This window comes from Ovis canadensis, chromosome 9 (assembly GCF_042477335.2).
Source record: "Ovis canadensis isolate MfBH-ARS-UI-01 breed Bighorn chromosome 9, ARS-UI_OviCan_v2, whole genome shotgun sequence".
NCBI classification, from domain to species: domain Eukaryota; kingdom Metazoa; phylum Chordata; class Mammalia; order Artiodactyla; family Bovidae; genus Ovis; species Ovis canadensis.
In genome coordinates, this window is record NC_091253.1 from 31,488,276 (window position 1) to 31,513,464 (window position 25,189).

At 48.9% G+C, this 25,189-nt stretch overlaps 2 protein-coding genes across 5 annotated transcripts in view; one reads left to right on the forward strand and one right to left on the reverse strand.

Moving 5' to 3' along the window:
- Positions 1-25,189, reverse strand: part of TG (thyroglobulin) — a 231,795-nt gene that overhangs the window by 43,553 nt on the left and 163,053 nt on the right. The window lies entirely within an intron of this gene.
- The window catches only part of SLA (Src like adaptor), a 40,018-nt gene continuing 25,485 nt past the window's right edge, over positions 10,657-25,189 (forward strand). Inside the window, exon 1 of one of the 4 annotated variants that reach the window (XM_069599835.1) lies at positions 10,657-11,155. The gene's annotated coding sequence lies outside the window, so the exon portion shown is untranslated. Of the gene's footprint in view, positions 11,156-24,870; positions 25,040-25,189 lie in introns of those variants that run through there. The other 3 variants (XM_069599834.1, XM_069599833.2, XM_069599832.2) reach the window with 3 other exon arrangements.

Sequence of the window (25,189 nt, forward strand, 5' to 3'; positions counted from 1 at the left end):
GAAACCATTTAAACGCTTGACACTCGAAACGTACTGCTGTCCCAGGCAAAGCTTTCACGCTTTAAAAGGGACACCCTGACTAATGGCTGAGGCAACGGCCACCTTCTAATTTCAAAGGGAATGGAAAAGGCAGGCTCCTGAAGCTCCCCCTCTGTTCTGAACGAGCAGTTCACACACACACGCAGTAGGGAAGTGTCGCCTTTGAAAAATAATTTCCAAATTACAACTTGTAAAAGTGCCTAGGTGCCTGGATGTTTCTGTCCCGCCATTGCTCCTGTGGCTCTATTTCAGGGACCGCCGATTTAGAATGAATGCTTAGGACAGCTGGGACTGTATGGAGGAGAGGGCGAATCTTAGACTCAGAGGAGGTTGGCCTCGGCTTTCCGACATTCTTATGCTTTGGCTTTGAACAGATCAGTCACTTCTTCAAGCCTCAGCTCCCTCAGCCTTACCGCCTTGCCACCAGAGATATAGGAAGTATGGAGTGTGAGAACTCAGCACAGGGCCGTGTGCAGAGCAAACGCCCCACTGGCTCCCACTCCTTCAATTCCTATTAGTTCTCTGGGTCCTCCCAGTGGGACAGGCCAGCCCTTTGCTGACTAATTCTACGTTGTCATGCTTTTAAAACATTTGTAAAGCAAAACCAGTGTAGAGAAGTGGTAACAAGGACTAAGCACAAAGAAAGACTTGCATTCGAGCCTCTGCTCTTAGTGGCCTTGTCTTGTTGGGCAAATCAGCTAACTTCACCCTGTCCATTTTGTGAAGTTGGAATTTTATTTTACTTTTTAATTTTCTCCCCATGTGTTACACAGTGGGTTCCTGTTGGTTATCCATTCTAAATATAGCAGCGTGTACATGTCTATCCTAAAGAAAGAAAGAAAGTGAAGTTGCTCAGTCGTGTCCAACTCTTTGCGACCCCATGGACTGTAGCCTACCAGGTTCCTCTGTCCATGGGCCTTTCCAGGCAAGAATACTGGAGTGGGTTGCTATTTCCTTCTCCATGGGATCTTCCCAACCCAAGGATGGAACCTAGGTCTCCTGCACTGTAGGCTGACGCTTTACCATCTGAGCCACCAGGGAAGTCACGCATGTCCATCCTAAACTGCCTAACTATTCCTTCCTCCCAGCCCTTCCCCTGGCGACCATAAGCTCGCTAAGCCTGTGAGTCTCTTCCCGTTTTGTAAGTTCATTTACATTACTTCTTTTTAGACTCCACATATAAAGGATGTCATAGGGCATTTCTCCTTCTCTGACTTACTTCCCTCAGTGCGACAGCCTCTGGGCCCATCCATGTTGCTACGGATGGCGTTATTTCATTCTTTTTAATGGCTGAGTAACAGTCCGTTGTGTTTTTATGCCTTCCTCTGTCGATGGGCATTTAGGCTGTCCCCGTGTCTTGGTTACTGTAGACAGTGCTGTAGTGAACACTGGGGTGCAGCTATCTGTTCACATCATGTTCTTCTCTGAATAGATGCCCAGGAGTGGGGTTGCAGGGTCATATGGTAGCTCTATTTTTAGCTCTATGTTTGAGGAACTTCCTTACTGTTCTCCACAGCAGCTGTACCAATTTAAGTAGTCGGGGATTTTATTCATCTCTCTGCTTGATTGTATGGATCAGTATACAGAGATAACTGGAATTGGTGGCAGATCTGGGGGTGGGGGTTAGCCAGCTCTTTCCCAGGACTATATGCCTGCGTCTAATATCAAGGTGGAAAGACGGAAGAGTGAGGGGCATGGAGGGAATTTCTGGCCCAGAGGAAGTTGGCCTGGAACTAAAGCCTGGCTGTTCTGCCCCACAGGAGAGACTGAGAGGCTTGTTTTCTCTATAAGTGTGGCTCTGCAGTCAGCCATGGCTGCCTGTTTGAACTATGCCTCCAAATATGAGCATCTAGAAGATAGTAGGAGGCCTCCCAAGTGGCTCCGCAGTAAAGAACCCAGCTGCCAAAGCAGGAGATGTGGGTTCGATCCCTGAGTCAGGAAGATCCCCTGGAGAAGGAAATAGCAACCCACTTTGGTATTCTTGCCTGGGAAATCCCACACACAGAGGAGCCTGGTGGGCCACAGTCCATGGGGTCACGAAAGAGCTGGACACAACTTAGCGACTAAACAACAAGAAGACGGCAAGGCCCAGCCCAGTCATCTGGGAGTGAGAAAGCCTTGCCTGGTAACTGGTTTGCTCCCTGTCACCTGCGACCACCTCCCTCTGTCCATCTCCTCCTCCTTTCCTTCCTGGACTCGGTGGCACTGACCAGCTCCTGGGAGAAAGGGCTCCCCGGGCTGCCCTGGAGAAGCGCAGTGTGTGTTCTGAGACTCTTGTGGGTTCTCAGAGTGTTCTGAGACTCTGGTGGGTGTGGATGGTCTTGTGTGTGCAGAAGGGGAACTGGCTGGGGGACAGGGTGTCCTCTCAGGGGACAGTGTCACCAGCAAGGGTAACCGGGGCCGCACGGACATGACTGGGGATGCCTCTGTCAGAGAGAGCAGAGCAGAGAGGAGGGATGTGGCCTGGCTCTCATTAGACATCCCTGGAGGGGGGCGCCCCTTGGAAAGAGGCTGGACTGGGAGACAGGGCACTGACCCAGAAGGCCTTCCTGGGTGCCCGGCACAAAGGTACAGGTGAGGGGGCCACCCTGCGGAGGTCAATCATGGGTGCTGGAGTCAGGTTCTGGGCTGGAGGCCCTGTGCTGGCCACAGTGGTGCAGAGGCGGGAGGGGCCCCCACCGGAAGTGGGCGGTCAAGGGCTCCCACCTCACGTCCAGACCACAGAGGCGGCATGGAGCGCCTGAGGGCAAGCCATCTGGGCATCCAGCTGGACTGAACCCTGCGGCCCTGAGCTGTCCTGGCAGCTGTTCTTCAGACTTGAGCCTCACACCCGCACCCTCCCGCACTTGGCCTTGTGTGTTCAGTGGGGCCCTGCATTCTCCACGGCCCACTTCCTTACCCTGTATTAGCTCCAGCTAATGGGTGTGTGGTCTGAGCTTAGCCCCCTCTCTATAACAAGGGTAGCCCTTCCAGGCTCTGGGCCCATCACTCTGCTAGACCCCTCCCCAACTCCCCCGTGTGAACAAGCCCACGGGACTTTTGCTAAGGTGCTGATGCATCGGTATGAAGTAAAAAGGCCTGCTTCTGAGCCCCGCCCCAGCTGAGCTCCTGGAACCCATGTTGCACCATTTGCAACAACACAATCCCCTTCAAATTTGTCAGGGAAAAACAAATAAACATTTTTATACGGTGTAGAAAAAGAATGGACAGAGCTTGGGCTTTGGGATTGGAGAAATCTTATTGAATCTTGAACTGACAACTTGGTAAGTGGTTCTACTACCTGGATTTCAGTTTCTCCACCTGTAAAATGGGTACATAATAGTGTCTCAAGGTACAGCATCGAGAGCATGGACCATGAGTTCATTATTAATGCACATACAAGGTCAGTATCGCCTCCTCCTATGAGCTGTGTGTACTTAGGAAAGCTATTTAAATCCCCTGTGCCTTAGTTACCTCAAGTGTAAAATGAGGGTAAGAAGAATATTTCACTAGATTGTTGAGATGAATTGATGAGGTAAAAGGTAACGTGCTTACATGGGTTAGGTTTCCAATAAATGGTAGCCAATATTAAACTCAGAATTGATATTTCAAAGAGCTCTAGCAAGAATTAAATGAAATAACAGGTTTGAAAAATACTTCAGAACCTGTACAGCACTGTCAGAGATCAGTTATTATGAGTTATAATATTATTGCTGCTGCTGCTAAGTCACTTCAATAATGTCCGACTCTGTGTGACCCCATAGACGGTAGCCCACCAGGCTCCCCCGCCCCTGGGATTCTCCAGGCAAGAATGCTGGAGTGGGTTGCCATTTCCCTCTCCAATGCATGAAAGTGAAAAGTGAAAGTGAGGACACTCAGTCTGTCAGACTCTTAGTGACCCCACGGACTGTGGCCCACCAGGCTCCTCCATCCATGGGATTTTCCAGGCAAGAGTACTGGAGTGAGGTGCCATTGCCTTCTCCAATTATTATTGCTATTCAAACTCAAATTTAAAAAATAGTCAAATCTTCTCCAATCTAAAGAAAGCTTTGGGGATTGCAGTTTTGTATTGGCCAAGGATATTTTAAGCAACTGGGCTTGTCTATCTTCTTTCCCTGCTTGTCGGCCCCATGCTGCTGAGTGTAATTAGTCGTGGCTCTGTGGGTGATAAAGGAAAGGCTGACTGACAATTTCACACCCACCCAGTGGCTTAGAAATGGATGACACCATTCTAAATTGCATTAAGGCCAGTTTTGAGCTTGTTCTTCAGGTGACAACCACGGAATCTTGTTTTGAATGGAAAGCCTATCTCACAGAAGTATTAAGGCATCATAAAATGAGAGAGAAATGATTAGCAAGGGGACTTCAATAAAAGCCATCATCATGCTATGAGAGATGGTAACCTCATTTTGTTCTGCTAACGCATATTTTGAAGTGTTTGGACAAGTTTAACTGTGATTATTGTTTATGAGATGAAAATACAGGAGTGAAGCAATGAAGAGGCCTGACTCTGCTCGCGCTCGAGAGCTGATCGCAGAGGCCTTATCGCTAATGTTCACCCAGCTCTTCTATCCACTCTGGGACACAGCCAGCTCTGCTCCCAGAAGCTGGTTCTTCACCAGAATAGCTCCATGGGCATCTTTGAGCATTTCCGTACGCAAGATGCTGCAGGGACTCTGAAGGTGATTAAGGCCTAGAGCAGGAAATGGCAAACCCACCCCAGCATTCTTGCCTAGAGAATGTCATGGACAGAGGAGGCTGTCGGGCTGAAGTCCACGGGGTCAGAAAGAACTGGACATGGTTGAACACACACCCATGGAGGCCTGAAGAAAGTTTGTAATCTATAGGAAGGGGCATTTCTTTGTCTTTCTGGGTTTTTTTTGTTTTAAATTCTCACTCCTCCTGTCCCACCCTCCAATTCTCCATCCATTCTGCCCTTTCTTCCTTCTAGCAAATATTTGATGGTTCCTCTGGCCATGCAAGGTGCTAATGCTAGGTGTCAATCATTGACAAAACAGGTAGCCACCTGGCCTTCATGGAACTTAACAGTTTTCGGATGACAGACCAACACAGAGGGGAAAAGGGGAGGTATTAAAGAAAAGCTTGAAGAACTTCCCTTCAGTGGGCCTGATACCACCTGATGCCACCATGTACCAAATCATATTTCTCTCGGTAAGACTGCCTCTTGCCTTTGTCCTAAGTGAAATTCACAAAGGATCTCTGCGTCCTTCCTGGTTCAACTATACATTTGAACCAAGGAAAGATAACCTGTGATGTCCCAAGCTCCTTGTTAATAATCCTCTTTGTTTAGAAATGATACTTGTCTCCCTCTTTACGTTTCTATTAGAGTCTTGGTCTCCCAAACAGAGTACACGAGACAATCCATTGGTACACAGGAAGAAATTTCCAGAACATTTACCTATAAATATTCTTTAGGTAGTCTTATTCTTTTAAAACATGTTTATATCTATAATGTATATTTTAGTACAGTCATCTACAAATATAATTAATGACTGTGTATATAAAAGATATATATTAAAAATGTGCACATATAGGGAATGCTTACTCAAACTCACTCAAAACTCTGTTTTACTGTCACGATCAACAAGTTTAGAGATGAGAACACTTGTACTCGAGAACAGGAAGAGGCCCTTTTCTCAATGAACTGAAGGAAACAGAGTCGAACGAGGATGCCCCCATGCACCACAGCGTTTGCTCTGCTGGTGGGAATGAAAATGACTGCAAACTTCTCGCCTCTAGGACAGTCACAGGGCGTTCTGGCAAAAGGCTCCACTGCAGACAGATGCCACTTTTGTCATCCTTCTCCCCACCAGGACCACACGGAGGGAGCCAGTCTGGGGAACAGGCCGTTCAGACGGCTGAGAACCTCAACTTAGGACAGAGGACAAGAGCAGGCAGGGGGGAGGGCTTGACCCCCCTCCTCCCCCGACCCGCCGCCACTGCACAGGGTAAAGGAAACATGAGTCCTTCCGCCAGGCTCTAAGAGGAAGGGATCAAGCCTTGGCCGGCCCGCACTGGAGACTCACTCCTGATTCTGCCAGGTCCTAGAATGAGGGGACAGCAGGAGTAAATTCAGGGACAGAGCCAGCAGAGTCTGCCAGGCAGCAGGAGAAAGCAGAAGTCACTGAGATGGCAGGTCGGAGCAGTGAGCACCGGGAGGAAGCCACACAAAGGCCACGCACAGTGAGGGCAGCGGGGGTGGAAGGCTGGGGCAGAGCTGGGCTGAGACTGAACTGACCCGAGGCGGTCAGCTCGTCAGCCTGTTCCAGGAGCACCGAGAGGGAAGAGGGGATCACAGGCAGTGGGAGGACCAGCATGTGGCCGATACTGACATCACTTCCAACTCCAGACAAGATGCAACTTATCATCCCACAAAGAGAGGAAAAAACAAGAAGGGACCAATGGAATGTCCTGGCCAGCACTGCCAAATGTGTAGCCTTAGTGGACTCCACTCATGTTCAAGGTTGAGCTGAACATCACCTGCGTCCATCAAGGCTCGGGGCCACAGCAACATTCTGAACCATTTCCTTTAATTTCCCTCATCACAGAAGCCCCGCTCTGCTGCTCTGTCACCGTGGTTCATTCCTGTCCCTGTTCGCTGACCTCTTGGATGGCAGGACATGAGTCCTAGTCACCCTGGTGCCCCCTGAGCTTAGCCTCATGGTTGGCATGAAGCTAACAGTTACTCAATACAACATTCATTTAAATAAAGAAATACCTGTTAGATCTAGAAAAGAAAAGAGTTTGCATCTTCATGCATCTACAAGAAGTTAGTAGGGAAAGCAAAATTGCAGTGTTGCGAAGACTGAAATTGGGGCCCCTCTCAGAGAGCTTCCCAAGCTTTGGGAACCCACTGTCCCTAAGGGGGATGCAAAGGGGATTAGTTGAGCAACCACAGAAGAGAACAGCTTGGGTGAATCAACGCATTTGTGCAACTCCTCAGAATGGAGAAGCCCAGTGCAAACAGAGCTTCTGCTTTTTTTTTTTTTTTCTCCTGAAAACACTGTCAGCTCCAAGAGGCACCCCCCAGAGAAACACAAAAATTCTGAGAACACACATTCAGGTGCCATTCTAGCTGGACAATTCAGCTCATCCACATGGACCATTTACCCAGGTCCGGAGATGGTTCCAGAAACATGAGCGGCTCCCAACTGCAGGAAACAATAGGGTCTGATATCTCCCAGACGATTTTCAAGGTTAGCTCCTCATCCCCCGCCCTCCCCCGGAGGTGAAGAGTCAATATTCACAGGCCAGGCGCTTTTTGTTCAGAAAGCAGATCCATCGCTTCCATTTACTTGTTCATCTGATGCATGGGTGTGGCTCATCTGTTCGGGGGGCAGGCTCGGTGCTGGGCTCATGGTCTGTGTTAGACCTGCCCCTGCTCACCCCAGCTTATGCTCCACTTTGAAAGGAAAGAGGCAGAGGCATATTTCATGGTTCCCGCGTCCCCACCCTCCACCCCGCCCCTGCCATACACCTTGCACTATGCTAGCTAATCTATGCACATCCACCTATGGACCTCAGCTGGAGAAGTGGGCTTGGTTCCTGCTTGGTTTAAGAGAACTGCAGACCCCCTGGTGGGGAGGTAACACCTGGCTCTCGATGACACTAAGTGTGTAAAGCTAGCGTTTACAAGGGAGAACATTTCGTTTCAATAAGACGATGACTGCACAGAAGTAGGAGGAAACTAGTCAAGCAAATCTCAACCTACAGGGTCATCTTGCTAATTTGCCTGTGGACATTAGCCTGGGTCTTAATAGCTCATAGACAGTGTTAGAGCAGAGATATCACTTTGCAGACAAAGGTCTGTCTAGTCAAAGCTATTTTCCAGGAGTCATCTATGGAGGTGAGAGCTGGACCATAAAGAAGGTTGAATGCCGAAGAACTGATGCTTTGGAACTGTGGTGTTGGAGAAGACTTTTGAGAGTCCCTTGGACAGCAAGGAGATCAAACCAGTCAATCCTAAAGGAAATCAACCCTAAATATTCACTGGAACAACTGATGCTGAACCTAAAGCTCCAATATTTGGCCACCTGATGAGAAGAGCCAACTCACTGGAAAAGACCCTGATGCTGGGAAAGATTGTATGCAGGAGGAGAAGGGGGAGACAGAAGATGAGATGGTTGGATGGCATCACAGACTCAATGGACATGAGTTTGAGCAAGCTCAGGGAGTTGGTGATGGACAGGGAGGCCTGGTGTGCTACAGTCCATGCGGTCACAAAGAGTCGAAAGCGACTGAGCAACCAAATAATGTAACAGCTTACTAACTCAAAAAGCTCTCTGGAAATCAGCTGCTTTTGCACTGATGGACCAGGATATCTCCATGTGTTCTTGTAGCGCGATTGCCGGACAGGTGGTCACTCAGCCAGGGCTGATCCCATTCTTAACTTAAAGACCTTGGTGGGGGTGTCCCCCTGCCAAGCATGGGCTCTGACCTCCACACAATCCCTCAGCCTGGGCCACAGCCCAGGATTCTTTGAAGTGCAGTTGACAGCTTCGGGTACATTTTCTCAAACAGACCCCATTTCCATGCCATCACCCCAGGGCTGAAAGGGAGGTGGTGAAACAGCAAGGCCAGGGCAAGTGGGCAGCAGCTCCAGGTCACCCAGTGGAAATGGGCAGAGAGGATCCTGCCCCCCGGGCTCCCACGGCTCCCAGTTCTGGGCTTTTCCTGCAGCAGCCTCTCCTGGGCACCAACCACTCCCTTTGATGGAGACCCGTCTATGGTCCTTGCCTGCCTGCTGTCAGCCTCCACCATCAGACCACCGGGAGCTCCCTTAAGCCCACCGTGCTTTTCCTCCCCATCCCCCAAAGTCTGCATGAGCCTCTAGCCCTCTAATGTGTTCCTGGGCTGGTCCTTTTCCTCCCGGAGCCTCAGCCCATGGCACAGAGAGCCCCTCCCTCTCCCAGCTCCACACTGGCCATTTTCCTTTCCTTACAGAGTCACCAGAACTGATAGCTGTGTAGTAGGGCAGGGCTTTCATGCATGGCTGAACTCCAATCCCTAGAAAACGTCATTGAATAAATAACTGAATGAGGGAATGACTCTAGAGTCTAACTCATAATTGATGCTCAGTAAATATTTTTTGACAAGTTGCCTAAGGCTTCATGCCTCTTAACTATCAATCTAAACCTCTGCTACTCCTCTGGGTGAGTTCAGGGGGAAAAGTCCACTTCTACTTCTCTCTGCCTACCTGTTCCTCCCCCTCGAGGCCAAGCACCCAGTCGGTCTTTGCAACATTTCCTCTGCCCCTTCCCAGGGTGCCCCGCGCAGCACAGGGACCCTCACAAGTCGTCTAAGGAAGCATCTCTCTAGTACAGAGCCCCTGCTAAATTTAGAAGCAGCCCTGGTGTTTTGAATTCATCTTCGATCACAACAGTGAGAGAGGTTTCTAAATGACTGTCCCTGCTGGCCGTGTCGTTCCCACCAGGTTGGGGCCGTGCCATCAGCCCCAGACAGTGACCTGACTCTGCGTGGGGACCAGTTGGGTGATGCTGGGCAGATCACTGGATGCTCTGCCTTCTCTGTGAAGTGGGAGGTGGACCAGGGCTCTCAGAGGGCCATGCAGCAGGTCATGTGGCATTCTGAGCTCACCCAGGCAACTCCATGACATGCTGTCTGGAGCCAGCATTCTGGCAGCTTCCATCTCTACCACCAACAAGCCCTTGGGCTCCATGTGTTGGGCTTTGCTGATCAAGACCATCATGCTATGAGTCATGTCTGACTCTGTGCCCCCTTGGACTGTAGACCTACAAGCTCCTCTGTCCATGGAATTTACCAGGCAAGAAAGAATACTGGAGTGGGTTGCCATTTCCTTTTCCAGGGGATCTTCCTGACCCAGGAGTCAAACCAGCATCTCTTGCATCTCCTGCATTGGCAGGCAGATTCTTTACCACTGCACCACCTGGGAAGCATGCTATGAACATGGAGATACATACCATTACCTAAAAAAATTCAGACCCATCACGAAGCTGAAATAGTACAATGCACATATTCCCTTCACCTAAACTGACCAAGCATGAACATTTTGCCACATTTGCTTTCTGTCTTTCTCATTCTCTTTCTCTTTGTGTGTGTGTGTTTTCTTTCTTTTTTACTGAACCATTTGAACTTTAAAGACAGCGTGCCCCTTGACCTCTAAATACATTAGCACGGAGTTCCGAAAAATTAGCACATTCTTCACATAACTCGATGTCATTATCATACCCAAGAAAATTAGCCCTGACACAAATGGTCTAATATACAGTCTATATTTGAATACCCCCACCTCCATCCCAGGAATGTTCTTTCTAGTCTTTCTCCCTTGATCCAGGAGCCAGTCAGGCATCATACATTCAGTTACCATGTTTTCTTAGGCAACTTTCATCAGGAACCTAGGACAGCTGACTATTTTTCATAACCTTACTAGTTTTATAACCTTTCATAACCTTTTCTAGTTTCTTCTGGTTGTAGCACCAGCCAGCCAAGGGGTGGTATGCCTCCCCCGGGAAGGCTGGTGGGCTGCTCCTTTCTGTAAAGGGTCTTTGAGGCCCATTATTTCAGTCCTCTGCCAATTAAAAACTTGTCTACAGTGGAGCCAAGACCAGAAGCTTTGCTCGGGGCCCACCAGGCAGTGACATCAAGAACCTGAGAAGAGAGAAGCAGCTGAGGCTTCTGAGCCTCGGCCCCCTCGGACCCAGTGAGCTTTAGACCACGAGAGCATCCGCTCAACCTCCTCCGCCTTTTAATTAGAGACAAAATGTCCCCGTGTCTGAAAGCGGAGCGTGGCCTGGACACTTAGAATCAAGCTGCCCATATTCCCAAGTGCTTTGCACAAAAAAAAAAAAAAAAAAAAGAGCAGTGCTGCTATCTGCCCTGTCCTTGCAAAGAGAAGTCTGCTCAGCGTGGTTGCTGAAAACAGGAACCTGTCTCCTGCAAGCCTGCGCCTTCCTCGTTTCTAGCAGAGGAAGTGGCAGCCGGTTTAGCAACTGTGCTTCTCGATAGCATGGGCTCCTCTGCACCGGCGGGAGGCTCACTCTGCCACGGAAGTAGCAGCTGATGGAGCGGTGGTGACAGTGCTCCTGATGGTCCCTCCTCTGCGACTCCCAGGGGAGACCGTGCCCAGCTGTTGAAGGTATCTGGGGGGACGTGGCAGGGGCTTTGGAGGGGAGGTGTCGGGAACCCTGAGACACACAGCTGGCAGTGGGGGGACTTTCTGGAGACAGACGTGCTCTGGGAAGACAGGCAGAAGCAGGTCTAAGTGAGGCTTGGTGGCTGGTGAGTCGTGGCTGCTCACTGATGGGGAACTCTATGCCAGGAAGGGCTGGGAGAGCTCAGACTGGGCACGCTCATGCCAGAAGCAGATCTTCCAGCCACAGAACATTCTAGCACAGAGCAGGCTTCTCGCTGTGGACATTCTAGCTTGCTATTAGACTTTCTAGAAGTATATCCTTAGGTAAGACATTTAAATCTCTCCAGGCCTTCATTTTCTCCTCTGGGAAGTGGGAATAATGGTACACAGCTCACACAGGTATTGGGTGGATTCAACGAGCTAAGATATGCTAAGTGTCCTGGCCAGTGTCAGACACATAGTAGGGGCACAGTAAAATGCTATCAGCATGGAGTCATAATGTCTGTTAACTGGAACCCAGGCAGGTGGACATCACAGTAGTGCTTCTAGGTATCTGGGGTGTGGATCTTCTTGGGAAGGCGCCAACAATGACTGATGGTAATAAACAACAAGAATCCAAGTAGGTGAGATTTTTACAGCACATATGATTAAATCAAAGGCAAACATGGGAGGCATAAAAAAATCTGAAAATAAAATGCAAGCATTAGGAGATATTTTATAGAACTAGAATTTTCTAAGGAACATGGCACACGCCTTATCCTGCTAGGTTCTTCCAAGTCCAGGGAGCCTGGTGTGTGTCAGGGAAATGGCCTGGGTTTTGACCTCAGAATGTCCTGAATCGGGATTGCGCACGCAGTGTGAAGGGATGGAGTCTGCCCAGCTGAGTAGCAGGGGAGGCATGTTGCATGAAAAGTTATTTTCCTGCAATCTTTCTAATAATCCTGTTAAGATTATCATGATTATTCACTTCCAACAAATGAGAAAATGAGGCTCAGAGAGGTTAAGTGATTCATCCAAGTCACACAGCTGGTGAGAGGCTCTGAGGGCTCCAAGGGCTGAGACAGGGGAGGAAGAGCCCCACCTAAGTGAGCCAAAGTGTGGGGAGGACAAAAGTGTGTATTTAAAGCAGTGCTCGTAGTATTAAGTATACTCCATCAACTGCAGAGTGTCTTTTTGTAGGTTGCTGTGAGATCCTGTACTGGGCTTTGGTTCTTTCAAAAACAGGGAGGTAAACTCAAGTAAAATTTCTGGCAAAGCTTAGTGCAAACTATAGTCTTCAGTTGGGAAAATGTTATTCAAGAGTACTTAAGGAACTTTCCTAGTGTTCCACTAGCTAAGACTCTGAGTTCCCAATGCAGGGGGCCTGAGTTTGATCCCTGGTCAGGGAACTAGATTCCACATGCTGCAACTAAGACCCTGTGCAGCCAAATAAGTAAATAAATATTCAAAAAAAGAGTGCTTAATAGGCTCTGAAATATATAATGGTAATAATAGGAAAAAAATCTCTGGAATAGGCTAAAAGCTATTTAGACTCTTGTGTCTTAAAACAGGTCTAAAATCAGGGAAGTAAGGCCAGGAAAACCTTTTTAATCAGCTCCACCTGGGCCTACATTCTGGGTTGGTTGCCAGTCACTGTGTGACTCTGGGCAAGTTGCTTTGCCTATCTGAGTGTTTGTTTTTTCCTCTTATTATAATAAAAAGAAGACCAGCTTCCTTATGCTTTTGTAAAAAGTTTAAATTATATATAATATGTAGTGGATGCTAAATACTAAATAGCAGCTACTATCACTCCTAACCCAGACAATTAAAGCACCCAAGTTACTTGTGTATCCATCAGCAGTAAACAGTAGCAGGCGGTGTTCAATATGACAGGTCAAATGGCACAGCCAATGACCTGGTGATTCCTTTCTTGATTTTCCTGAATACTTATTTCTACCTGGTGGTCCTCCATCTCACTTAAGTGAAACAGCTATAAGTAGGTTTGTATTGTACTGAAATCATCTTCCTAATACAGAAAGAAAAAAAAAATTCCCCACTCAGTTTTGAGAGCTGGCAATGTATTTCCAAGGGGAGTGGGTCTTCCTTAAAGACTCAGAAATTATTCATCTCGGTAAACCCCAGTCAGCTTCCTGCATTAATAGATGCTGCCGGGTTTTAATTCTTCATCTGACATTCAGCAAGAATTTATTCCCCCAGCTCTGAGAAGCTGGAGCTTAAAATTCTCATTAAAATTTTCCAGCATGTCAAGCTAGAGCCTTTGGTTCTTGTCAGCAACCCGAGGGCCCTGTTAGTACATTTATCCATCCGTCTGTCCACCCACTCATCCATTCATCCATCCTTCCCTAATGAACAACGCATTGAGGCCGTACCCTCTGACTGATTTCCTCCCCTCCCACCTCCCCAAGAGTTCCAAAGGAAATAGGTAAACGGGGTACACTGGCTCCCAACCACTTCCTCCCATCTGAGAACCACCACGGGGGGAGGCAGTGCATTTCATTACGGTAACTGGAGCTACAGACAGAAACCATGCGGCCTCCAAGTGGCTCACTTTCATTGCCAAACAGCCTTGCAAAGTCACGCTTCCCTCCTTGGCACCTTCCAGGCAACTGGGACCATGGCTGGGGGACTCGGGGTGGGGGAGGGGGGCAGGTGGGGAGACTCCAGGAGCTCCAGACCAAAGGGGGAACTGTTCCCCCGATGGTCCTTGGGGGAAAGGCCCAACCTGAGAGAACAGGGCTGCCCCTGAGAGCACAGCCCTGCCTGCCTGCACTGCGCTGGGTACTCTGTAGGTGATATTTTTAGCCACTCGACTGAATGCAGTGAGCCCTTACTACGTGCCAGGCACCTGCTAGGTCATGATTTCTCACTGAGCAATAAAGAAAGGATCGCGTGCTCAGGGAGTTTATAACCTGGGGCTGTGGAAGACACAAATCCACAACGAGGAATTGTGGTGTGAGCCATGAAGGGGCCAGAACGCTGGACAGAGGGCAGAGAGGAACTGTTGTCAGTGAAGTCTTTACCTTAAATTCTCACATTAGCCCTTGGAGGCAGCCACGCTCCTCAAAGTACAAATGTGCCATCTCCCCTACTCTTCTGGACTTCCACACCCTCCAAGTCACGTGGACAATCAGCTTAAAGATTACATCCTCTGAATAGAACTTGGAAGAGCGTGGCAGGTCAGGAACCCACTTCCCGATACGCTACTTTAGCAATATACCGACTGGTCTATCTACTGGACAGCTATGATGCAACTGACCTCCTAGCATACAAGAGCAGCGCCGTGATCTTGTCATGAAAAGGGGTCGATTTAGCTTCATGCAACCCTCTGTCTACTTCCTTATGACTCAGAGCAGAGGACTTAAGAGCCGGGCTCCGGAGCCAGACACCTGGGTTCTAGCCCTGCCTCCTCTCTTACCAGCTCGCTGATAAACCCAGATAAGTTATGCAAACCCTCTGGCTTTAGTTTCCTCAGTCCTACAAGAGGCCTAATGGCCGTGGTGTGTCTCTCCCGGACACAGGGTCTCCTCAGTTTTCATCTCTTCCTTTTCTTTCCCTTTGGAACATCTAGTGTGTTTCAGGTCTGAGTGAACACAGACCTCTGTTTTCACGGCACTTACAGTCACTCATCAAACCACCACAAAAGTAAGTGTTAGAATCATAATTCACTTTGCAGGCAAGGCGGGTGACCCTGAGCAGGTAAGGATGAAACCCTGAGCTGAGAAAGTGTAGCTTCGGGGGTCCCCACCCCAGGCATCTGCAAGTGATTCACGTGCAGCTCAGCACATGCAAAGGCCGTTAAGAGACAAAAGAACAATTTCCGTCTCCCTTGATAAGCTCGTGAGCCTCGCTGGTGGTTCACGTATCTGTACAAAGAGCAAACTCAAGTCTTGCTGGGAAAAGTGACGCAATACAGGAACCCTTAACTTCACCACGCCCTGGCCCAGGCGTCCAGATGCCCTCTTGCCTATCCATCTGCGTCACCATTGACCTCCACCTTCTGATGAGACCTGCATTTCCCGGGCATCTACGTTTGAAATGAAAAGCCCATTTCATCGTCACTGCTTTCCCATTCTGTGCAATTGCGTATCTCTGTGATCTAACATCAAAATACTTGGCTTTCTGACTATTCATTGCCAAGGTCTGTGATTGTCAGCTTATAGGTTATGTGGGTATCTAGGATCTGGCCTGACTTCATTTGTAACGTGGTTTTTGTCAGGAAGTATTAGGTGTTCAACAGACTCACAGATTGGGAGGTACCATATCCCACCAGCCCTGTGTATTGCGGGGCAGGGGGGAGGGGGGGGTTGGTCACTCTGAGCATGAAAAGCTGATGTAGAAAAAAAAAAAGAAATGGGGAAATTGTTAATTTTTATATCAGTGAGATGTTAGAGCCATGCCAGGAATAACTGTATTGCTCACCTCTCCACGCTGGACCCCGCTTTTTACAGATCCCGCTAGGCCTGGAGTCAAGGTGCTCACTTGTAGCACATTTACCGTTGGCAGAGAAATGCGCAACAGAGCACTCACTTCCCCCCTCCACACACGCACACACCCAGCAATGTGCTAATCTGGTAACACATACTCTCTAATCCTTACTTGTGAAAATTCACCAAGGAAGCTATGGCCAAGCTCACTTTTAAAACAGAAATGAACAAAAAGTAGTGGAAAGAAGTTTAGCGACTTCCTAAGAGATGAAACTGAAATCTGCTCCAGCATCAAGAGGTCCCAAATCTGGACTCTCCCTCTGACATCCTAAAATGACCGTAAAATGTTTTCTAGGATGTGTCTATCCCGGTCTCAGGGTAAAGCTGAGACTCCCTGTTATCCTGAGGGTATCGAGATCCTCTCCTGGACACCCGAGGGTGAAAGGAACATAGGCTTGTGGACGTGTGGTTCAATGCTGATAAATGGTCAGTGGCTGATAAATGTGGTGGGAAGAGTGCTGGATGGTTGTGGGGCGGGGGGGGGGGGGGGCGGGGGAGGGGCGCGTCATACCACTTATCCAAAATTACTGGGCAGCCTTGAGAACGTGGCTTGCCCTCTCTGAGCCTTTTCTTTGTAATTGAGGACACTGAACCGCTCATCTCCAGTTGGTGCTTTATGATATTCTAGGGTCAGAGAGTCCTCTCTGGAGAAGTAACGGGGCATGGAGTGCTGAGCCCCCAACCCCCAATAAGCCTGCTTTTATCTAATTCACACGTTGAGTTTCCTGGGGAAACTTTGTTAGAACAGGTTTCGAACAGCTGGCTGGACCCCAGACTCCTCTGCAGAGGAGCAGGAGAACAAGATGGGCCCGAGGGCAAGGGAGGACGTGCCTGTGGCTGCACCTGCCTGGCGAGGAGAGCTGGGAACCATGTGGGTCACAGGGCTGGCACACCTGCCGAGCGAGGTCAGGATGTGGTGGGGTGCCCCCGGAAATCCTGAGAGATTTTTGGCAGGGGAGCCAACTGATGCTAAGGTCCTGGCCTAGTTCTTAGGGCCCCTGCTGTGGGTGGCAGACCGCAGGCAGCACTGAGCAAGTCCCAGGGCGGTTGGGTGGGTCCTGGGTACCACTCAGGGTGTGGGGTAGGGGATAATTGAGACAAAAGGACCATCAGGCATTGTCTGGCCCAACCCTTTCCCCATCATACTTGAGAACCTGAAGCCTAAAGGAGGGGAAAGACTGCCCAAGCTTGCCCAGTGACCTAGCTGGCCACCCAGTACCCCTGGGGATCCAGTGAGTAAATCTGCAGTGATCCCATCTTACCATGTTTATCTCTGCTTCAGATATGACCTTAATTTAATCCTCAAAACAACCCCTCAGGGCATGGATTAGAATCTCAAATTTCTGCATTTGGAAAGGGAGGCTCAGAGAAGCACAGCAAACTTGCTAAAGGACACACAGCCAGGAGGTCAGGGAGCTGGAATCTGAGCTTCTGCTTGCCTGCGTGGGAAACCCTTTATTCCAGGCACCCTCCTTCTTCCCTAGTTCTACTTCTGATTATAAAAGCAGTTCAGGCACATGGGAGAAAAACTGGGAGATTTTAAAGAGGTGTAAATAAGAAGATATAACTATTATATCTACTACTGCGGGCAGGAATCCCTTAGAAGAAATGGAGTAGCCATCATGGTCAACAAGAGTCCGAAATGCAGTACTTGGATGCAGTCTCAAAAACGACAGAATGATCTCTGTTCGTTTCCAAGGCAAACCATTCAATATCATGGTAATCCAAGTCTATGCCCCAACCAGTAATGCTGAAGAAGCTGAAGTTGAACGGTTCTATGAAGACCTACAAGACCTTTTAGAACACCCCCAAAAGATGTCCTTTTCATTATAGGGGACTGGAATGCAAAAGTAGGAAGTCAAGAAACACCTGGAGTAACAGGCAAATTTGGCCTTGGAATATGGAATGAAGAAGGGCAAAGGCTAATAAAGTTTTGTCAACAGAATGCACTGATCATAGCAAACACCCTCTTCCAACAACACAAGAGAAGACTCTACACATGGACATCACCAGATAGTCAACACTGAAATCAGATTGATTATATTCTTTGCAGCCAAAGATGGAGAAGCTCTATACAGTCAACAAAAACAAGACTGGGAGCTGACTGTGGCTCAAATCATGAACTCCTTATTGCCAAATTCAGACTTAAATTGAAGAAAGTAGGGAAAACCGCTAGACCATTCAGGTATGACCTAAATCAAATCCCTTATGATTATACAGTGGAAGTGAGAAATAGATTTAAGGGACTAGATCTGATAGATAGAGTGCCTGATGAACTATGGACTGAGGTTCATGACATTGTACAGGAGACAGGGATCAAGACCATCCCCATGGAAAAGAAATGCAAAAAAGCAAAATGGCTGTCTGGGGAGGGCTTACAAATAGCTGTGAAAAGAAGAGAAGCAAAAAGCAAAGAAGAAAAGGAAAGATATATGCATCTGAATGCAGAGTTCCAAAGAATAGCAAGAAGAGATAAGAAAGCCTTCCTCAGTGATCAGTGCAAAGAAATAGAGGAAAACAACAGAATGGGAAAGACTAGAGATTTCTTCAAGAAAATTAGAGGTACCAAGGGAACATTTCATGCAAAGATGGGCTTGATAAAGGACAGAAATGGTATGGACCTAACAGAAGCAGAAGATATTAAGAAGAGGTGGCAAGAATACACAGAAGAACTTTACAAAAAAGATCTTCACAACCAAGATAATCACGATGGTGTGATCACTCACCTAGAGCCAGACATCCTAGAATGTGAAGTCAAGTGGGCATTACAAAGCGTCACTACAAACAAAGCTAGTGGAGGTGATGGAATTTCAGTTGAGCTATTACAAATCCTGAAAGATGATGCTGTGAAAGTGCTGCACTCAATATGCCAGCAAATTTGGAAAACTCAGCAGTGGCCACAGGACTGGAAAAGGTCAGTGTTCATTCCAATTCCAATGAAAGGCAGTGCCAAAAAATGCTCAAACTACAGCACAATTGCACTCATCTCACATGCTAGTAAAGTAATGCTCAAAATTCTCCAAGCCAGGCTTCAGCAATACGTGAACTGTGAACTTCCAGATGTTCAAGCTGGTTTTAGAAAAGGCAGAGGAACCAGAGATCAAATTGCCAACATCCACTGGATCATGGAAAAAGCAAGAGAATTCCAGAAAACATCTATTTCTGCTTTATTGATTATGCCAAAGCCTTTGACTGTGTGGATCACAATAAACTGTGGAAAATTCTGAAAGAGATGGGAATACCAGACCACCTGATCTGCCTCTTGAGAAACCTATATGCAGGTCAGGAAGCAACAGTTAGAACCGGACATGGAACAACAGACTGGTTCCAAATAGGAAAAGGAGTACGTCAAGGCTGTATACTGTCACCCTGCTTATTTAACTTATATGCAGAGAACATCATGAGAAACGCTGGGCTGGAAGAAACACAAGCTGGAATCAAGATTGCTGGGAGAAATATCAATAACCTCAGATATGCAGATGACACCACCCTTATGGCAGAAAGTGAAGAGTAACTAAAAAGCCTCTTGATGAAAGTGAAAGAGGAGAGTGAAAAAGTTGGCTTAAAGTTCAACATTCAGAAAACGAAGATCATGGCATCTGGTCCCATCACTTCATGGCAAATAGATGGGGAAACAGTGGAAACAGTGTCAGACTTTATCTTTTTGGGCTCCAAAATCACTGCAGATGGTGACTGCAGCCATGAAATTAAAAGACGCTTGCTCCTTAGAAGAAAAGTTATGACCAACCTAGATAGCATATTCAAAAGCAGAGACATTACTTTGCCAACAAAGGTCCGTTTAGTCAAGGCTATGGTTTTTCCAATAGTCATGTATGTATGTGAGAGTTGGACTGTGAAGAAAGCTGAGCACTGAAGAATTGATGCTTTTGAACTGTGGTGTTGGAGAAGACTCTTGAGAGTCCCTTGGACTGCAAGGGGATCCAACCAGTCCATTCTGAAGGAGATCAGCCCTGGGATTTCTTTGGAAGGAATGATGCTAAAGCTGAAACTCCAGTACTTTGGCCACCTCATGCGAAGAGTTGACTCATTGGAAAAGACTCTGATGCTGGGAGGGATTGGGGGCAGGAGGAGAAGGGGACGACAGAGGATGAGATGGCTGGATGGCATCACTGACTCAATGGATGTGAGTTTGAGTGAACTCCGGGAGTTGGTGATGGACAGTGAGGCCTGGTGTGCTGCGATTCATGGGGTTGCAAAGGGTCGGACATGACTGGGCGACTGAACTGAACTGAACTGACTGAAAGAAGAAGTCAAGAAATTCACCTATAAAATCAATCCTCAGAGAGCCCTTGAAAACACCTTGGCAATAATTTCCTTTAACAGTTTTTCACATATATGCGGATGCATGTTAAAGTTTTGGGCTTCCCGGTTGGCTCAGACAGTAAGGAATCCGCCTGCAATGCAGGAGATCCAAGTTTGACCCCTGGGTCGGGAAGATCCCTGGAGAAGGGAATGGCTACCCACTTCACTATTCTTGCCCGAAGAATTCCACAGACAGGGAACCTGGCAGGCTATAGTCCAGGGGTTCACAAAGAGCTGGATACAACTGAGCGGCTAAGCATGCACGTTGAAGTTTCATAACATTGACATAGTATGAGTACGGCTAATTTTTTGTTTGTTTGCTTTGTTTTGAGCTTTTTTCTCCCCATAGCATTAATAGTTCTTCAAAACAATGCTTTGAAAAGCTGGAAAACTTTCCACACAATTCAGTCCTGCCCTTCTGACCACAGCAGGCCGCCTGATAGTGGCTGTGAGAGCTCAACCTGAGCAGACCTTGACTGGCACTCCTCTCCTCTCCTTCCTCCTCCCCCAGTTAAAACCCCAGCCCTGGGCTTCCGATCACTGCAACTTGACATCCAAGAGACCCCTGAGAACCTCCATGTCCCCTGGACTAAAGGTCTACCCCAACGTTTACAGCCCTCAAAGTTTCCTTTGGCAACCTTTCAAAATCACTTTCGGTTGTGTTCTTGGACTAGACCCGAGGGCAGGCAAGCAGGACAGCATTCCGTGGTGGTTTTGAGAATGGGTTTGGGAGTCAGGCAGACCTGGTGTAAAGCCTGGCTTGCCTCTTTACTACCCATAAAACCTTGGACACATTACTTAGTTCATGACACCTAAGAGCAGGGCTCTTGTGAGAAGCTGGTGGGGGAGTGTGATGTCTGTAAAATGCTGGTGCCCGGCAGAGGAAGGCTGGCCACCCAGGGGCAGTGCTGGCGATTCTGTGGTGACCGCTGCTGTTGGGGTTTGCAGGTGATGGGTGATGAGGGCCCCCACTGGTGCCACCATGCCTTCACACCTTAGAAACAGGTCACGTGCACGGACTTGCCGCTGCCACACTCTGTGGGAGAATTATCTGATTCCAAAGGGAGGGCTGCACCCCCAAGTGAGTTCTCACCTCCCAGCTGTCGCCATGCTTACCCCACTGTTCTAGACCTGCCTTCCCCGAGTTGGGGCTCCTCGAGCCGCTGCCCCCTTGTCACACTATGAAGGGGTTCAGGTTACTTCCTTTCCCAGAGTGAGGCTTGGCCTTTAGGAGCACGGAGTGGATGAGATGCACAGGGCAGTCCTGGGATGCTGCTCCGTGAGTGGCAGGCGCTCTGTCCACCCGGTAACACAGAGCCCAAGATGGAAACATCCCTGATCTGGTCAGACAGAAACCAGCCTGAGAAGGCAGGGCCCACACACCTTGACCCCTCCACACCAGGGGTCCGCTCAAAGGGTGGCCAGCCATTTGCTGACCAGAGTCCTTTGGGGACCTGGCTTCCTCCTGGTGGAGTTGGCAGCATGGCCCTGGGGAAAGGGCGAGGGCTCTGCAGCCAAGGCCAGCAGGCAGGCCCCCGCATCCCTGCTCCACGGGGCTCTGGCCCTGGGCGTGTGGGCCGGGGAGCCAACCAGCTGACCTCCACACCGAGAAGGTGAATGCAGAAATTCTGCCTTCCAGGATGCCAGGAAGATGAAAGGTGGTGGCATCTGCTCATCGCCCACACGAACCACCCTGTTTGTGTCCTGAGAGGTGTAAAGACCAGGCTTGTATTTTGTTCCATGTAATGGGACTTCGTAAGAAAGCGATGATGGGTCTTTTAGTAATCATTTCCAAAAGGTCACTGAAATTGCTGGAATTGAACGAGGTTCAGCAGCTCTCTCTTTGGAGATCACCTTTTCCATTCATTTCATTTTCAAGAAGAGTAAACTGAGGCCCAAGTTTTCGCAGAACAAAAAGCAACATTGGTCCAAAGATGGGGGAAGAAGAGGCAAAGGCCGGTTTCCATCCTCTGACATCACAAAGAAAAGGGATGGAGAAACCAAGACTGTTCAGAGCCAATGTTAATTAACTCATTTCTCTCTGGCCCTCTCCTTATTGTTTCCAGAAGCAATTATGCCTTTCAAAGCCTCGCTCCCACCTCCAGCCACTGCATAAAACTGTCACAGATTAAATCAGATCGCTCAGCCATTTCATTAGGGAAACCCCAGCTCTCAGTCTCTGGGGGCACTTTCGCTCTTCTCAAATCAAAGCCTCCTTCAGATGAGTTCACCCCTCCCTGGAGATGATAGGAAATCAGCCAGCAGACCTCCAAGGAGCAGGTGGACTGACGGGCTTTTCTGACTAGCACGGGCAGGATAAGGAGCTTACAGCCCAGCCCAGCCCCTGCTCCCGGCGTGCGCCCACTCGCCAGACAGAAACAGGAGAAGACCAAGAACCCAGGCTCCTAGCAACCACCCCATCTCATCTCGAGACCTTGGGTATGTTTCTTTCCTTGGATGGACCTCAGGTTTTTCATCTGTAAATGCAAGTTTCAAACCTTTTGTCTTCCTGTATTGTAGTTCCTGGGCTTCCCTGGTGGCTCAGAGGTAAAGAATCTGCCTGCAATGCAAGAGGGCTGGGTTCAATCCCTAGGTCAGGAAGATCCCCTGGAGAAGGGGATGGCTACCCACTCCAGTATTCTTACTTGGAGAACCCCATGAACTGGGCAGCCTGGCGGGCTACAGTTTTTGGGGTCACAAAGAGTTGGACACGCCTGAGCGACTAACACTTTCACTTTCATTGTAGTGCCTGAATCCCTTCAAAGAGCACACACATTCTTGAAAAGAATGATGTATCTATTGGAAAGAGACGAAGTTAGAATTCCCTCTGATAGATAACCAAGTCTATCTGCATGATTTTCCTGGAGCTGCTGATGTAGAGATGAGAGTAGGACATGATGGCCTGGAGGTCATCACTTGGAAGTGGCTGGGGGAGAAGATGGGCCAGGAGTGGGGCTAAGACACGCCTGGGAGTCTGCAGGGGTGAGAGCTCACCTGCCTACTGGGTGCTTGGGGGAGGGGTGAAAGGCCCAAGCCCTGGGATCTAGCTGACCCTGCAGACCCAGCATCAGGCTTCAGGGAGAGAGGGGTATGGTTCCCAGAGTCAGCGGCAGCGCTGTGGGGACCCTTGGGAGTGCGAGGGGGCAAGGTGGGCACACATTTGAGTGATATCTCTATGGGGAGGCTTGCAGGGCCACTCCCCACGTGTCCTGAGAGTGCCACTAGAAGCCTTAGTGACCATAGATTGGGTGGCTGAGGGTCTGGGGTGACCGCGGGCTCCAGGAAGTCACTGGGAGCAGGACAGAGGCAGTAGGGCCTCTCAGGACGTCTGTGCATCCCATACGGGGTGCTGGCTCCCTAGAGCCAGTCTGCTTACTTCCCCCTTCCCTGGACAAACCTCAGGTGGGGCCCCAGAGGCGGCAGCCTTCCTGTCCACTGGGTGGGACCCCAAGGCCCCCCTTCCTCCTGGCGCTGGCTCAAGGCCCCACGCAGGAGACACTAAACTTCAGAGTGAGGCTGCGGGTCCTTTCAGCAGCTGCGGGTCCTTCTAGCGTGGTTTCCCCAGCACTTTCTTTGAGCACATTTCCAGGAGTGCCTGCACCACACCCGAGACAAAGAAAATTCATCCCTGCCCTCCCCAGAGCCAGGGTGATGCTGTTGAAACCCGCTGGCCTGCAGGAAGGGCCTGCCAGGGACAGAGCACCCCCTTGGCTGTATTCGGGGACAGGGGAGGCAAGATGGAGGAGGAAAAAGGGCCTTGATCTTGCATCAGAGCAGCCTCACCCTTAAACTACCCTCATTGTGTCCAGTCACAAAGGCCAACAGGATCAGAATCCAGGCCTTCTCACTGGAGCACATGGCCCATCCAGCCACACACTCTGCGGTGCATTATAAGTTTAGGGTCTGGGCAAGTCTTATGATTATCTTCGGAAGAACTCAATGATACTATAATCTCTCAGTCTGAGTTATAAGTGATAAACTTCATGTAACTAGTTAAAACAGATTAACTTTCAAAGGACACACTTTCTGGTTTCCCTTGTTTCACAATATACCACATAGACCCCCCTTCCTTGCCTTCCCCCCACCCGTTAGGAAGTGGTGCACACCTCCCTCAGTCTCCGAAAGGCCTTGCTCTGGGAGCATTGATCTGTCCAGTATCTGAACCTGAAATGCATAGAGGAAGGATGCAAGGGTTGGATTGGCTGACTCTGGGGCCCTTTCAAACTCATAACGCCTTGATCTTAAACTGGAGACAAAGAATGGGGTGGAATGCAAGTTTCCAGGTGGGCTGGACACTGGCTGGGGGATTCTGTCTCATCAATTTTCTTTGTCCCTAGGGACAGGAATAGCTCTGTCTATAGGTGTGGACTTCCTCTGCTTCAAGCAGCCTGAGAGGACACTTCTACGATGGAATCATTTAAGCCCCTTTCTAAAATACTTATATGAAGACCCAGAATTAGAGCTTCCCTCACCATGGACTTTCAGAAAATATACTGTAAACGGCAATAACTAGCAATTTTACGCTTATTAATTTTCTGCCAGGTTGTGTTCTAAGTGTTTCACGGGCTTTATCTATTAATGTTGCAGCCACAACTCAATGTTGTTTTATTATTATTCACTAAAACAGGCAGGGAAAGGTCAAGAACTTCCCCAAGGGCATCCAGCTTGCATGCGCAGAGCCAGAATTTGAACATTATGGAACGATGTTCCAGACAACTTAGCATTTGAACAGTACAGAACAATGAAACCAGAGATTTAGCATTCTCTGTTCAAATTCCAACTTCCCCATTACATGCTGTGTGACCTTGGACAAAATCCTTCCCCTCTCTGAGACTCAGTTTCCTTTCTGCAAAATGGGGTAAGGGATGCAAGGAGGCTACGATAATCAAAGGGGACAGCAGGTGCCGAAGTGCTGTAGCAACACAGGAAGCAGGCAGACAACAAATAGCCCTGTTAGGGGTTTTCACTTGTCCCGTTGCTTAGAGCATGTTGAGAAACTCCAACAGAAGAGACAAAGTGGAAAGAGAAAGTACCCATTTCTCATCCCCTTCGGGTTGTGGAGCCACATAACTCCTGCAGGGTAAGAGCTCTGGAGGCCGGGACCCTGGGTGTTGAGGGTCGGGGCTCAGGAGTGTTGAGGGTCTGGGGTGGGGCGTCTGAGAGGCACTCAGCCCCTCATACGAACACTGCCGGCTGCTGGCTGTTAGCCGTGCGAGGAATGGAAACTTTC